This window comes from Pipistrellus kuhlii, unplaced genomic scaffold (genome assembly GCF_014108245.1).
Source record: "Pipistrellus kuhlii isolate mPipKuh1 unplaced genomic scaffold, mPipKuh1.p scaffold_m20_p_5, whole genome shotgun sequence".
In the NCBI taxonomy this organism is placed as follows: domain Eukaryota; kingdom Metazoa; phylum Chordata; class Mammalia; order Chiroptera; family Vespertilionidae; genus Pipistrellus; species Pipistrellus kuhlii.
The window spans coordinates 37,823,711-37,836,514 of NW_023425551.1; the positions used below are offsets into that span (position 1 = coordinate 37,823,711).

The 12,804-nt window shown below is 42.6% G+C and overlaps 1 long non-coding RNA gene across 1 annotated transcript in view; it reads left to right on the forward strand.

Moving 5' to 3' along the window:
* LOC123651377 overlaps nucleotides 1-7,682 on the forward strand; it is a 32,806-nt gene extending 25,124 nt beyond the window's left edge. Inside the window, exon 3 of the long non-coding RNA XR_006740048.1 lies at nucleotides 7,304-7,682. This is a non-coding gene — a long non-coding RNA (uncharacterized LOC123651377). The remainder of the gene's footprint in view (nucleotides 1-7,303) is intronic.
* Nucleotides 7,683-12,804: the final 5,122 nt, after the last annotated feature.

Below are 12,804 nucleotides of genomic sequence, written 5' to 3' on the forward strand. Positions count from 1 at the left end.
CCCCCATGTGGTCAAATATGGCTGCCACAAATGGCCAGCAGGGGAGGGCAGGTAGAGGCGAACAGGTTGGCAGGGGAGGGTAATTGGGGGCTACTGGGCCTGTAAGAAGGGCAGTTGGGGGGAGAATGGGATTGCTAGGGGGGGCAATTGGGGGCAATCAGGCCTGTAAGGGAGGGCAGTTAGGGGTGACTGGGCTGGCAAGGGTGGGAAGTTAGGGGTGACTGGGATGGGAGAGGAGGGCAGTTGGGGGTGACCAGCCTGCAGGGGAGGGCAATTAGGGGCAACCACACCAACAGAGGAGGGCAGTTGGGAGTGACCAGGTCAACAAAGGAAAGCAGTTAGGGGTGACCAGGTTAGCAGGGGAGGGCAGTTGGGGAGGACCAAGCCTGCTGGGGAGGGCAGTTAGGGGTGACCAGCCCTGAAGGGGAGGCAGTTAGGGGCAACCAGGCTGCTTGGGAAGGACAGTTAGGGACAACCAAGCCAGCAGGGGAGGGCAGTTGGGGGTGACTGGGCTGTTAGGGGATCAGTTAGGCATCGATCAGGCTGGCGGGGGAATGGTTAGGAGGTGATCAGGCTGGCAGGCAGGTGAGTGGTTGGGAGCCAGCAGTCCCAGATTGTGAGAAGTGTCTGATTTCCAGTTTAGGTCTGATCCCTGTGGGATTGGGACTAAACCAGCAGTCAGACATCCCCTGAGGAGTCCCAGATTGGAGGTGGTACAGGCTGGGCTAAGGGACACCCCCCCCCTCGTGCATGAATTTTGTGCACTGAGCATCTAGTATGAAATAAGATAATAATAATAAATACAAAAATAAATAATAATATAAGAAACTCTGTTGTGTACTCATAACTATAAATATATGCAATTCTTTTTTAAAAATATATATTTTATTGACTTTTTACAGAGAGGAAGAGAGAGGGATAGAGAGTCAGAAACATCGATGCAAGAGAAACATCAACCAGCTGCCTCTTGCACCCCCCTACTGGGGATGTGTCTGCAACCAAAGTACATGCCCTTGACCGGAATCAAACCCAGGACCTTTTGGTCTGCAGGCTGACGCTCTATCCACTGAGCCAAACCAGTTTTGGCGAATTCTTATTAAAAATAAAATAATTGAATCTGGCAGTGGTATGATAACTTGATCAGAAGGGCTAATAGGTTTAGAGAGACTAGTTATAATACTACTTTAGTTTTGAAGCAGAAATGAAGAGGGTCTGTTTTTAGGCAGTGCTCAGGGGAATGGAGCAAAAGGGATAGTCAAAAGTATTGAAGAGTTAGAATAGGCAGGATTTCATGACAGATCAGATTTAAATATGGGGTTTCTTAGTATACAAGTGAAGTTTGAGATATTTAAAGGGAAAAACTGTCTCAAGGAGTGTGATGATAAAAATGGAGTATAGGTTGAAAACTTAGATGCCCCAAATCCTGGGATTCCTGTGACTTGTTGGGTATTCTGAGAAGGTATAAAGAAAGATCTGAAGATTGAGGAATGAATCTTGAGGCATGGCTCAGTGGTTGAACATTGTCCTAGGAACCAGGAGGTCACGATTCAATTCCCCGTTATGGCACATTCCTGGGTTGCAGGCTCCATTCCCATGGGGCATGCAGGAGGTAGCCAATCAATGATTCTACCAATGATTCTATCTCACATTGAAGTTTTTTTTTTTAATCTCTATCTCCCTCTCTCATTATCTCTGAAATAAATAAAAAAATATATATTTTTAAAAAGATGGAGCCATGAAACTAGATAAATAGCACCATTTCAGGGAGCAGAAAGAGTATAGGAATTAAGAGGAAAGAACAGAAAATGAGGATGTTTGACTTAATTCACTTCCCATCTATATACAGATTTTTAAAGTTAGTAATCCACACATGAAACCTATATGTTCATGTTGAGTAATGTCACCCCCCCAAAGGTCAAAATGATAATAATAAAACTAAAAAAAATTTTAAAGAAGAAAGTGAGGATGTGCAATGTCACAGAAGCTCAGGGGGAATCTCAGTAAAGAAAGCTTGCTGAGCAGGGCTGTCAAGGAGGACAGGAGTTGAAAGCCTAACACCTTTTGGACAGTCAGAGGTCCCAGGTGGACCTTAAACAGAGCTGGTGAGAGAATAGCCCACATAACCCCAAGGGACTGAGGAGAATTTTGAGGAAGTGGAGGTGGTAAATGTAGATGGAAACAGTTACAGGACGCTGGGCCTCCAGTCTGCCTAGTCATCCACATTATAAGACTCTCACATTTTAAATTAAACAAAACAAAACATACCCTCCTGTTTAGAATACAACTTGAGTTAAGTGGAATCTATGACTGAGAAATTTAGTTTTTCTCCTTGGACAAAATGAGTATGATGTGAACTGGTGTCTTACTGATATGTTATTAATTAAAGGGAGTTCTACCAAAAAGGCAAGTATTTCTTTCTTTCTTTTTTTTTCTTCTAACTTAGCAGTTAGAAAGAAAGAAAGAAAGAAAGAAAGAAAGAAAGAAAGAAAGAAAGAAAGAAAGAAAGAAAGAAAGAAAGGAAGGAAGGAAGGAAGGAAGGAAGGAAGGAAGGAAGGAAAGAAGGAAGGAAGAAAGAAAGAAAGGAAGAAAGAAAGAAAGGAAGAAAGAAAGGAAGAAAGAAAGAAATACCCACCTAACAGTGGTATGAGTGCACACAATATCAACAACTTTCAGGTAGTTCCATTTTTCTGATTGATAGACAGCTAGAGCCTACTGAGTTTATAAACTTAGACACTGTCCTACTTCAAAAATACTTGAGCTAGTTTACAGATTAAACATGATGCTTCAGGATAGAATCAACTCTGAAGGCAAAGAGGACATCAGGGGTCTTGCAGTACACTGGAAGCAAAGGAGAACAACAGCATTGGTTTACTAAAATCCCACTTTCTGACAGCTCACAATAAATATATTTTTAAAAAGATAATTAATATACAAAAAAGGTTTTCTTTTCTGTAATTAAATTTCAGCAGGACTCTACTGAGCCCTGTGTATAGCGCACACACAAAGATGCTGTTTAGAAATAGTTTCTTTAATCAGACCATCCAAAATTATTTAGACATCTATATTGTTTTATTCCTAGTAAAAAGTGCGATTGGAAGACATGTTCAACCATCTTTCTAAAAGACACCTGGAGGGGGTCACGTATTGACCCTCTGCAAGGGCAGAAGGCACAGCGTGGTGAATGGCTTTCAGTTATCAGGTGTCTCAGATGAATAGCCCTCATTTCATTCCTGGTGCTGATGCCTTAACAAGCAATCACATATTCTGAACGGCACCCACGAATGAGTTATAAACTCTGAATTGAGAAAACCTGTGTACCATGAACTCTCTGTATTTGTTTTTCTCAAAATCTTTGACTTATTTTTTGATACTTTGATAGATACCCTCTCTCAGGCTACTGGTTTAGACATAGGTTAAAGAAAAGAGGGGCAGCTCAGCTGGGGTGACTCAGTGGTTGAGGATTGACCTATAAATCTGGAGGTCAGGGTTCAATTTCTGGTCAGGACACGTGCCCGGGTTATGGGCTTGACCCTTAGTAGGGGGTGTGCAGTAGGCAGCCGGTCAATGATTCTCTCTCATCATTGATGTTTCTCTCTCTCCCTCTCTGAAATCAATTAAAAAAAATTTAAAAAGGGGCAGATCAATGAGGCTGGCTTACTGTATGTAGTAATTGCCTCTTTAGATCCTTTATGCCTCTTTTCATAGAGGAGTTCCATAGGGCTCTTTCAAGTGTGGACCTTGAAATTCTATGAATCCTTATGGGACTGAAAGGAGATCTTGAGAAAAACAGTAATTTCTGAGTTCAAGTTGGGTATGGGATGTGATAAAAGGTAGATTATTTTTGTTAACTATTTCTGTGTAACAAGCCATCCCAAAACGTAGTTATTATTATTATCTCTCATGGTTCCTTGGGTGACCATGCTCAGTGTCTCATGCAGTTGCAGCCAGATGGAGGCTGGAACGGAAGGTGAAGGGGATCCAAGATGCCATCTTCAGCTACATGTCTGCTACCTCCACTCTGAGTCCTAAAACAGCTTGACTGGCTGGCTAAGGCTTGACTCTCTCTCCAAGGAGCCTCCCTATCTGGCTACCTTGGACTTCATTCAAAGCAGGCAATGCCAGGGCAGTCAGATTTCTTACCTAGAGGCTGGCTTTCCTCGGAGTGAGAATTCCTAGAGCTGTGTATCTTTTTCTGACCTCCTCTCAGAAGTCATGCAGCCTAACTTCCGCTGCATTTTGCTGGCCAACATGAGTCAAGGGGCCAGCCCAGCTTCAAGCGGAGGGGATGTGCACAGAGGTATGAATCCCAGGTGTGGTTTATTGGGAAGCCAAATGTGGAGACTAAAACCCACAGCAGAACAAGGATATTTGGGGAATTTCAGACTAAACTAGGTTCTTGGCCATAGGTCAATCTCTAAACTGGAAACAGGTGTGGTGAACCCATTCTACAGGCATACATCACTCACTGTCCCGGAAGTACCTGTAGAAGAGGCATAGAAGACTAGCTCAGTGGGGAGGAAGACTTGGTTCCTTTGTCAGAATTTGTTATTCTGGAACTGGCCCAGACAATTATCTATGGGAGTGATCTGGAAGATGCCAGATCACTCCAATAGATGCTTAGGAAATTCCCATGCTGTAAACTGCCTGTGAGCCCCTACACTTGGACAAATTCTTGTCCTCAAGACACTATTCCTTGACCTTATATAATAAAGCAAACACAGAGAATACTGAGGACTGGGGACTATTTCACTGCCCCATGGTCTGTTTGTGACGTTTATTTATATCTCAGTGTGGAGTTTATTTATGAGACCAGCTTGTGGACACCTTGGATCACCGTTAGTGCTCTGTCTGTGTGTGGGGGGTGCCAGACAGATGGTCTATACAATATGTGGGGCAGGACTATAGCATGTTGCCAAGAAACTGTCTTTCCAACCCTCCGGTATTCACCCTATCTCTTTTCTTCAGAGAAAACCTTGTGTACCAATAACTCTCTGTATTTGTTTTTCTCAAAATCTTTGACTTATTATTTGATACTTTGATATGTACCTTCTCTCAGGGTATCTCCCCTTCTTTTAAATTTTATTTCCCCTCCTTTTTAAAATCTGAATAATGGTAATAATTATAAGAAGAAACATAAATATAACACAAATAACAACAGCAATAGAGTAAAAGGGAAGAATTCAAGAGGATAGGAAACAGTCTTAAAGAAAGGACAACTCTGCATATGTACAGTTTCTGGACACCTTCGCCCTGATGAATTTCACGCCAGGAATGTAATTTAAAATCAAAGAAACAAACAACCTGAATGGTCACAGGAAAGTGGGTAGAATAAAGAGCAACTTGATGACTGCATTGTGTATGATTTCAGGAGAGAGAAAAGCAAGGGACAAAGTAGGAACAGAGTCTGGCAGAGAAGATAATAAGGGGAGCAGAGGGGAAAAGAGCATCACAGAAAAATTTAGAGAAACCTAGGAAGAGGCGGCTCCTGGGGAGGAAAATACAATTGCTACCAAACATGCTTCTCTACATTTAAGGGTTGAACATAAAATGATACAAAAGTTTACAATCGTAATTTTTCGGAGAGATAGAAGTAGAGTGAAGATGAAAGTGTCAGAAGAGGGGATTGTATAATAAACATGCATAGTCACAGTAATAAAGGGGAAGGTCAAAGAGGGTCAAGGGCAATGGCCTTTCCTATGGCAACTTAAAAGCAAAAACCTCATGGATTGGGCTCATCTTCACACCTTTCCAGGCCAATATATTTCGCTAATAGGATTGCAATAAATGCTCCTACCTGAAGAAGAATTTTTCACTAAAAGAGATTCATATCTGAAAATTTCCTTTGAATGAAGATGTAACTGAGAACATAAGGGATAGTGTGATTCATTGTGTAGCATTGGAGTCAATTCCGTGCTCTGCCTCTTATCAGTACTGTGACCCTGGCAAATTATTTATTCTCTTCCAGCACCAGTTTTCTCACCCCCAAGATGGGGGATAGCTGCAGAACATGCCTCAGATGGCTGCTGAGAGGATTAAATGAAACTTGTGCAAAGACTGAGCATGTTAATACAAGACAGTAGCTGGTGTTATTATTAATCTACTAGAGGCCTGGTTCATGAAATTTGGGGATCCCTCAGCTTGGCCTGAACCCTCTCCAATCCAGGAGCCCTCAGGGGATGTTCTACGGGGGCGGGGTGGAATGAAGTGGTCCTAAGCCGAAGTCTGGCCTCCTTCTGCAGGAGGGGACTAGGATGACTGGGGAAGGCACCACCCCCATCACCCTGCTGCTGCTGCCACTGCTGGCCGTAGCAGCCGCCAAGGTGTTTTAATCAACATGCACTCCAGTCCCTTCACCACACACAAAAAAAATGACAACTTTCTTTAGGCAATTTCAAGATGTCTTTTTCATAAGACATGACATGACATTTCTTTCTTTATTTATTTTTTTAATCCTCACATAAGGATATTTTCCCATTCATTTTTAGAGGACATAGAAGAGAGAGGGAAAGACAGAGAGAAACATCTATATGAGAGGAACACTTTGATTGGTTGACTCCTGTATGAGTCCTGACATGGTTGCCTCCTGCATGAGCCTGCAACCTAGGTACATGCCCTTGTCTAGAATAGAACCTGGACCCTGCTCAGGCTGAGGCTCTATCTACTGAGCCAAACTGGCTAGGGTAGAATATGACATTTCTTAGCCCCTCCAGCAGCGGATCTTCGTTTTTCCCCTCCAGGAATGAAGTGGAAAAACCCTAGATCATGTTCTTGTATTCTTATTACCCAAGTTACCAAGAACACTTCGAGTGGCATATGGGGAGCTTAGCCAATAAGCGATCAGAAAAGGTGTTTCCTCTGCAGCTCACATGAAGAGAATAGGGCCTGCTAGCCATGGGGCAACAGTCAGTCATTAGTAATGTTAACACATTTCAACTTTCTTCTATATTAAGTCCCTCCCTTCCAAGGATGTCCTCTCTGACTGTAAAATCAAAGTGTATTTCTTTGCACGGTACATGGCTGTTAATGAAAAATGAAAATGTTTTGGCAGAGATGCAGTGTTTACTCAGATATATTGGTTAAGCCACACAAAACTTTTCCATTTTCCTGCCTCTCAATTAAGCTCCAATTCTTGACTCCACTGCTCCTGCTTTTGGAGTGAAAGGGGTTCGATGGTCCACTGGGCGGCTGGATTAAGCTGTACTTAAGTTACTTATATGCAGAAATAAACTTGTCTTCTTACCTCTTATCCTTCCTGTACAATGGCACATCCCGACTAATTACATTAGTTTCTGTGATTCTCCAGGGTCCTCCAGATAACAAGAAGCAGCGATGTTACAGGACATACGCTTTTACGCTTTATTGGCCACTGTTATCCCCGGACAGAGCACGGGAGCTGAGCAAACAGTCCAGACCCCAATATGAAAACCCACCAGCTGTCAATCGCATGAAGCCTGGATTTGATTGGAGTGCCATTTTTCTGCCCTTTCCTCTGTGCTCACAGAGAAAGCAACAGCTCTTAAGTCCCTAGGAGATGCTGCTTGATTTAAGCCCTGTGAAATTCTAACCGAAAGGTAATAGAAAGGAGAAACCAAGCTTATCAAATTTTCCTTAGGAGCATTGGTCTGTTTCACCTGTGGTAATTGGCTGAGTTCAGGCTTGCACTCTGACAGGCTACAGGAAGTTTCCAGAATGTACTACTAATAAATAACCCAGTGCTTTGGAAAACAACCTTTTATACTCGCTGGTATTAAATTTAGATGAGGTCTAAGAGGAGCATAGAACTACAGAGGCTTGGTAAGTGAATTGGGGCTGCTTTTGGGGGAAGCAACAGTTATTGGTTAATTACAAGAAGAATTTAGGTGCGGCGAGGTTGTTAATTGGATGAAGGACGCTGCAGAATGGAAGCTGGTTTCTATTAACGCAGTGTAATAGAGGAAGAAGCCAGCGAGAGAATTACCTTCTTCTTCAGACACAGATAATTTAACCTATTTATTGGAGCATTTTATAAGAAACAAAGAAGGGGAAAAAAGAACCTCACAGGTGTCCTTTTAATTAAATCAGTGCAGTTGGTGTTATGACCAAAACTGCTTAGGCTGCAGGGCCTTCTGTCTAAAGGGCAGTGCATAGAACCAGCCTCCGGAAAGGTGTCAGGAGTGAAGCTGTTCATGGCATAAATAAGGAGATGAATCTTAAACAGCTTCCCCTGAGAATCTGATATGAAAAATAAGAAAAGCCATCAGAGCGTTTCAGGCGGGTCTCCCAGGCAAAAACCACCTTTGCCAAGCCCGATGGCTGCACTCACACAACAGTTCATCACGGCTCCATGGGTTCTGGTGAAATTGAAAATCAAAGACAGAGTTGAGGATAACTGGCTCACAGAGAGGACCAAGAAGTCTACGTCTTTCTGTCATCAGTGGCCAGGAGGAAGTTGGCTGCTCTTGGGGACAGAGCAGGGAGGGAGTGTGAGGAAGACAGTAGTAGGCACCTGCCATGGCAGCTTTGCTCACCGAGGTCAGGGAGCAAGACGGACATTGGCACTGGTTCATGGCCATTCCATCAAAGTGTGAATGTCTCTTCTGGATCATTCGCTCCATTTTTCTTTTTATTTTTGTCTGATGTACAAGGTGTGCTTCATATCAAAGCAAGAAAGAAATTCCAGAAATGAGTTTCATTTCCATTCTACAGATACCTATTGAGCACCTAAGGTGCAGCCACTGCTTCTGTACCTGGGCAAGTAGGCAGATGCGAGATGAAAAGCAAAGATCAAGAGCCGACCACCCTTTCCTCTGGGTGGGGAAATCCAAGTTCCAGATAACTCATTCCAGAAATGCCCCTTGGAGGGCATTAGTGCACCTTATGTCATTTTCAGTTTCAGCGAATATTAGGAGAAAATGATTTCCCTCTATTGCCGAGAGCAGTACTGAGAGGAGACGCGGGAGGATGCGGGGTGGGGGGAGAGGGGAGGGAGGAAGATAGAAAAAACACATACATTATTAGGAGAGTCAGAGCCTCCTGCTGTCCAAGGCTGCAGCCTGGCCAGGTCCAGCCTCCACAATCAGGGGCTCTGGCTGTTGTCAGCTGCGGTGACACTGCAGTTCCTCTGAGGACTGGGAGGACGTGCCTGGGATAACAAAGATGCCCATGTAAATAAGAAGCCACTGGGGTTCGCTGGGTTTTGACGGCTCGCCAGTGTCCATTTGTGGAAGCCTGCATTAGTGAAGCAATCGGAGTAGGCGCTGACCTTTTGTTATGAGCAAGAGGACCAACTGTGGGCCTGAAAAGTACATAGTGACAAATTGGCAATAATACCAACATGAAAAGTTTTGAGAAATGGGCTTTTGCTTGGTCTCTCCCTGGCCCGTTTCCCACCCCTGGCCTTGGCTCTGGCTTTGGAAGAGCTTGTGTTTCAGTTTCCTCCCCCTTGGGAGCCGTGCGGTTTGGGAGCCGTTGTCTCGAGGCGGATTGGCCATCTCTCTTCTGGTTCTCCTTGCAGCTTTGCCTGAGGAGCTGCAATAAATCCCCTGGGAAGGCACTGTGCCCAGTTCTTGGCTTCTGAGTCTTTTTCAATTAAGAGGAATAATAGTTCTGAATTGGGAGTGTGCCTCAACATTTTAGCATTTTTTAAGGTGGGAATACAGACAGCAAAGAGGATGACGAATGTATAATAGCACTCATTTGACACTTAACATAATACTTTGTAGTATCACTTAACTATCTGGAAATAGTTGGTGCCCAAGTGGGGTAGGCATAGGGATCCAGGTGTTGGACATTGAACATCTTACTTTGAGGTACCCTTGGGATATGTGGGTAGGAATGTTGAGCAAGGTGGTTGAGTGGTTGAGTATTGACCTATGAACCACGAGGTCACAATTTGATTCTGGGTCAGAGCACATGCTCAGATTGTGGGCTTGATCCCCAGTAGGGGGCGTGCAGAAGGCAGCTGATCAATGATTCTCTGAATACACATAGAGAACACAAAGGATACCGGAGACTTGGAAGCCACCGAGCCATATCCCCTGCACACTTCTCCAAACACTTTTTCCAGGGAACTGCAGTTCCTTGTATTGACATATAATGAATATTTGCAGGTAATTAATTGAAGTTACAAGCATGCTGTTTATGCTAATGTAATCATTACACAAGTTGGGATCTGCTTTCGTGACTCTAAATGTCATACAGTAGTGATCACAGGAACTATTGTCCAACATACAATGTCCTCACTCATTCAGAAACTTCATCTCTGCTGGTGTGTTCAGATCTGTAGAAATGAGGGCTCCTTATCTTTCTTCTTCTCCATTGTAATCTTTCTGATTATTCGTCCTTGCAAATCCCACTAAGTTTTGGGTCTCTATTAGAGCTTCTAGTCCTGGGGGGTGAAGATATGAGGAGAAGGGAAAAGAGAAAATATTGACATTTGTTTTAAGATGTTTATGAAGTTTCTCTCAATGCCATAGATTGTGCTGACACCATGTTGAACCCAGGTGAGCTAAGGGCATTTAGCTGGAGAAGAAATTAACACTAGCTTTCAAGTATAAGTTGAGATAGATGAGATGCCTATGAGGTGAAGGTGTGTAGCTTTCTTCATGCCAGCTAAGGATAAGGCAAAATCAAACAAACAAAACAAAACCAACACTCAAAAAAACCAACAACAACCCAGCATCATTTGGGTTAGAAGCAACTGTAAACAGAACTGGTGTAAGCACAGGGGCCATATTTTCTGAATTAGAAACTGAGACACATGGTCTAACACATGATCTGACAGATGGAGGAAATATTTTGGATTATGACTGTCCTAGAAAAATCTCTTACAGATGGCATAGGTGTAGTACACAGCCATTGACATGTGACTTGAGGGGCATGGAGAAAATGCCATGTCCTTCTATAAGATAATGTTTCCAGTGCCACATGTTCCAGTATTAGAGATTTATTTCTGTATCCTGTGGAAGCCTTTAGATATTCAAGCTTGTCTTATTCAAATGGGACTATATCCACTATGTAAGATCTTAAACACTTTTCAAGTTATAGATTTTGTATGTTCTGTTTTGAAAGTAAAAGTACATAGGAACTTGTACCTGTGGGAAATTACAGGGATAGGAGGCAAGGGAAATGTTCTTACATTTTGCCTAGAGCTTGCTTCATCTACAGGAATTGCCAGATAGCATCACAAATACCAAGGAAAAAGTTGTGAATCTCTTCCTTGGAAATTTGAAAGTAAAGATGGCTGGTCAAGGGGTAGTCTTGCTTGGCAAGCTTGAGCCTGGAGCAAGTGCTGCTCAGCTCACAGTTGAGCAATGCATATTACACACAAAGATGCACTAGACCCCTGTCATATCCGATTGTGGGAATCATGAAAATTCACAATATCATCATCCTAATAAACTGAACTCCTGCCTATAAACTGGCAGGATTTTAGGGGCCAAAATTTTGTGAGTTCATGATAAAATTCCATGTTTTTATTCATGCCCACTTAAACTTTAAATAATTCGTTGTTCCCATCTGTTAAATGGGCATCATGATGCCTGCCGTGTAGGGTGATTGAGAGTATGAAATTAGATCATGCAACCACAGCACCTACTACAGTTCCTGGAGAAAAGTTGGTGATAGATTATTGTACTTACCCTCTTCCTGGCTCAGGTCAGAGTTGCAGTATAAGGCAGATACTGTTAGTTGGCCATCTAATTTCCCCCTTTTCCTTCTTTTTAGGTTCAGGCCAAATTCAGTTCAAGAAACCTGTGTTTTTCAACCTCCCTTGTGGTTAGGAGTGCCATTTAACGTGTTCCATCCAATGTGACGTAAGTGGACTCCATCTTTTTGCTGATAAAGGTGTTGCCTTTTGCTCTTGCTTCTTCTTTCGACCTGGAATGCAGATACGATGGCCAGAGCTGTGCCAATCATTTTGGGACCATGACAAAATGGACAAGACAAGCACCACAGAATTTCATTCAAATGTGGAATCTAATGAACAAAATGAACTAACAAGCAAAATAGAAACAGACTTATAGAAAGCAGGCTGACAGCTGTTGGGGAGGGGAAGTTAGGTGGGGTGTGGGTTTGAACAAAAAAGAAAAAAAGAGAAAGAACTCATCAACACTGACAATAGTGTGGTAATGGCGGGTTGAAGAAAGTATAAGGGGAATAAATGGTGATGGACAGAGACTTGGTTTGGAGTGCTGAACACATAATACAGGGTACAGATGATGTGCTGTAGAATTGTGCACCTGAGAGCTGTATAATTTTGTTAACCAATAAATTCAATAATAATAAAAAAAACTGCATCCTTCCCTCCCCCCAAAGAGTCTCAGCACAAATAACCTTTGCACTGCGGAACCAATACTAGCAACTATTTTATCAAGACAACTTCTACCTGGGTACAAATAAGCTTCTGTTTTGTTAAATCTACTATTTCATCAGATTTTCTGTCAGTAATAGTTTATTGCAACCCAAATAACATAGGGGTTAAGCTTACTTGACATTAAGTTAGGTTTTTTAAAAAGTTCTGTAAGGATTATTATTGACTACTCAAATAAAACTTCCCTGTAAATATTTCTTATTTCTGTCAGTAAACTATGGTATACCAGTATCAACCAAAGCACACTTTCCTGAGTTCTCCGTGCCCTGCCACGTTAAATAATTGCCAATGTCCACCGAATTCCCCCTCACCTCTAGCCTCTTCCATATCTCACCCACCTTAATTTTTATTCAAGTTACCTAGACAGAATTATCTCTTAACTATTAACCTCTAGATTCACATGCCAGAAGAAAATAAAGATGGATTTATTTTTTGCTTTCACAAAAATAAATTTA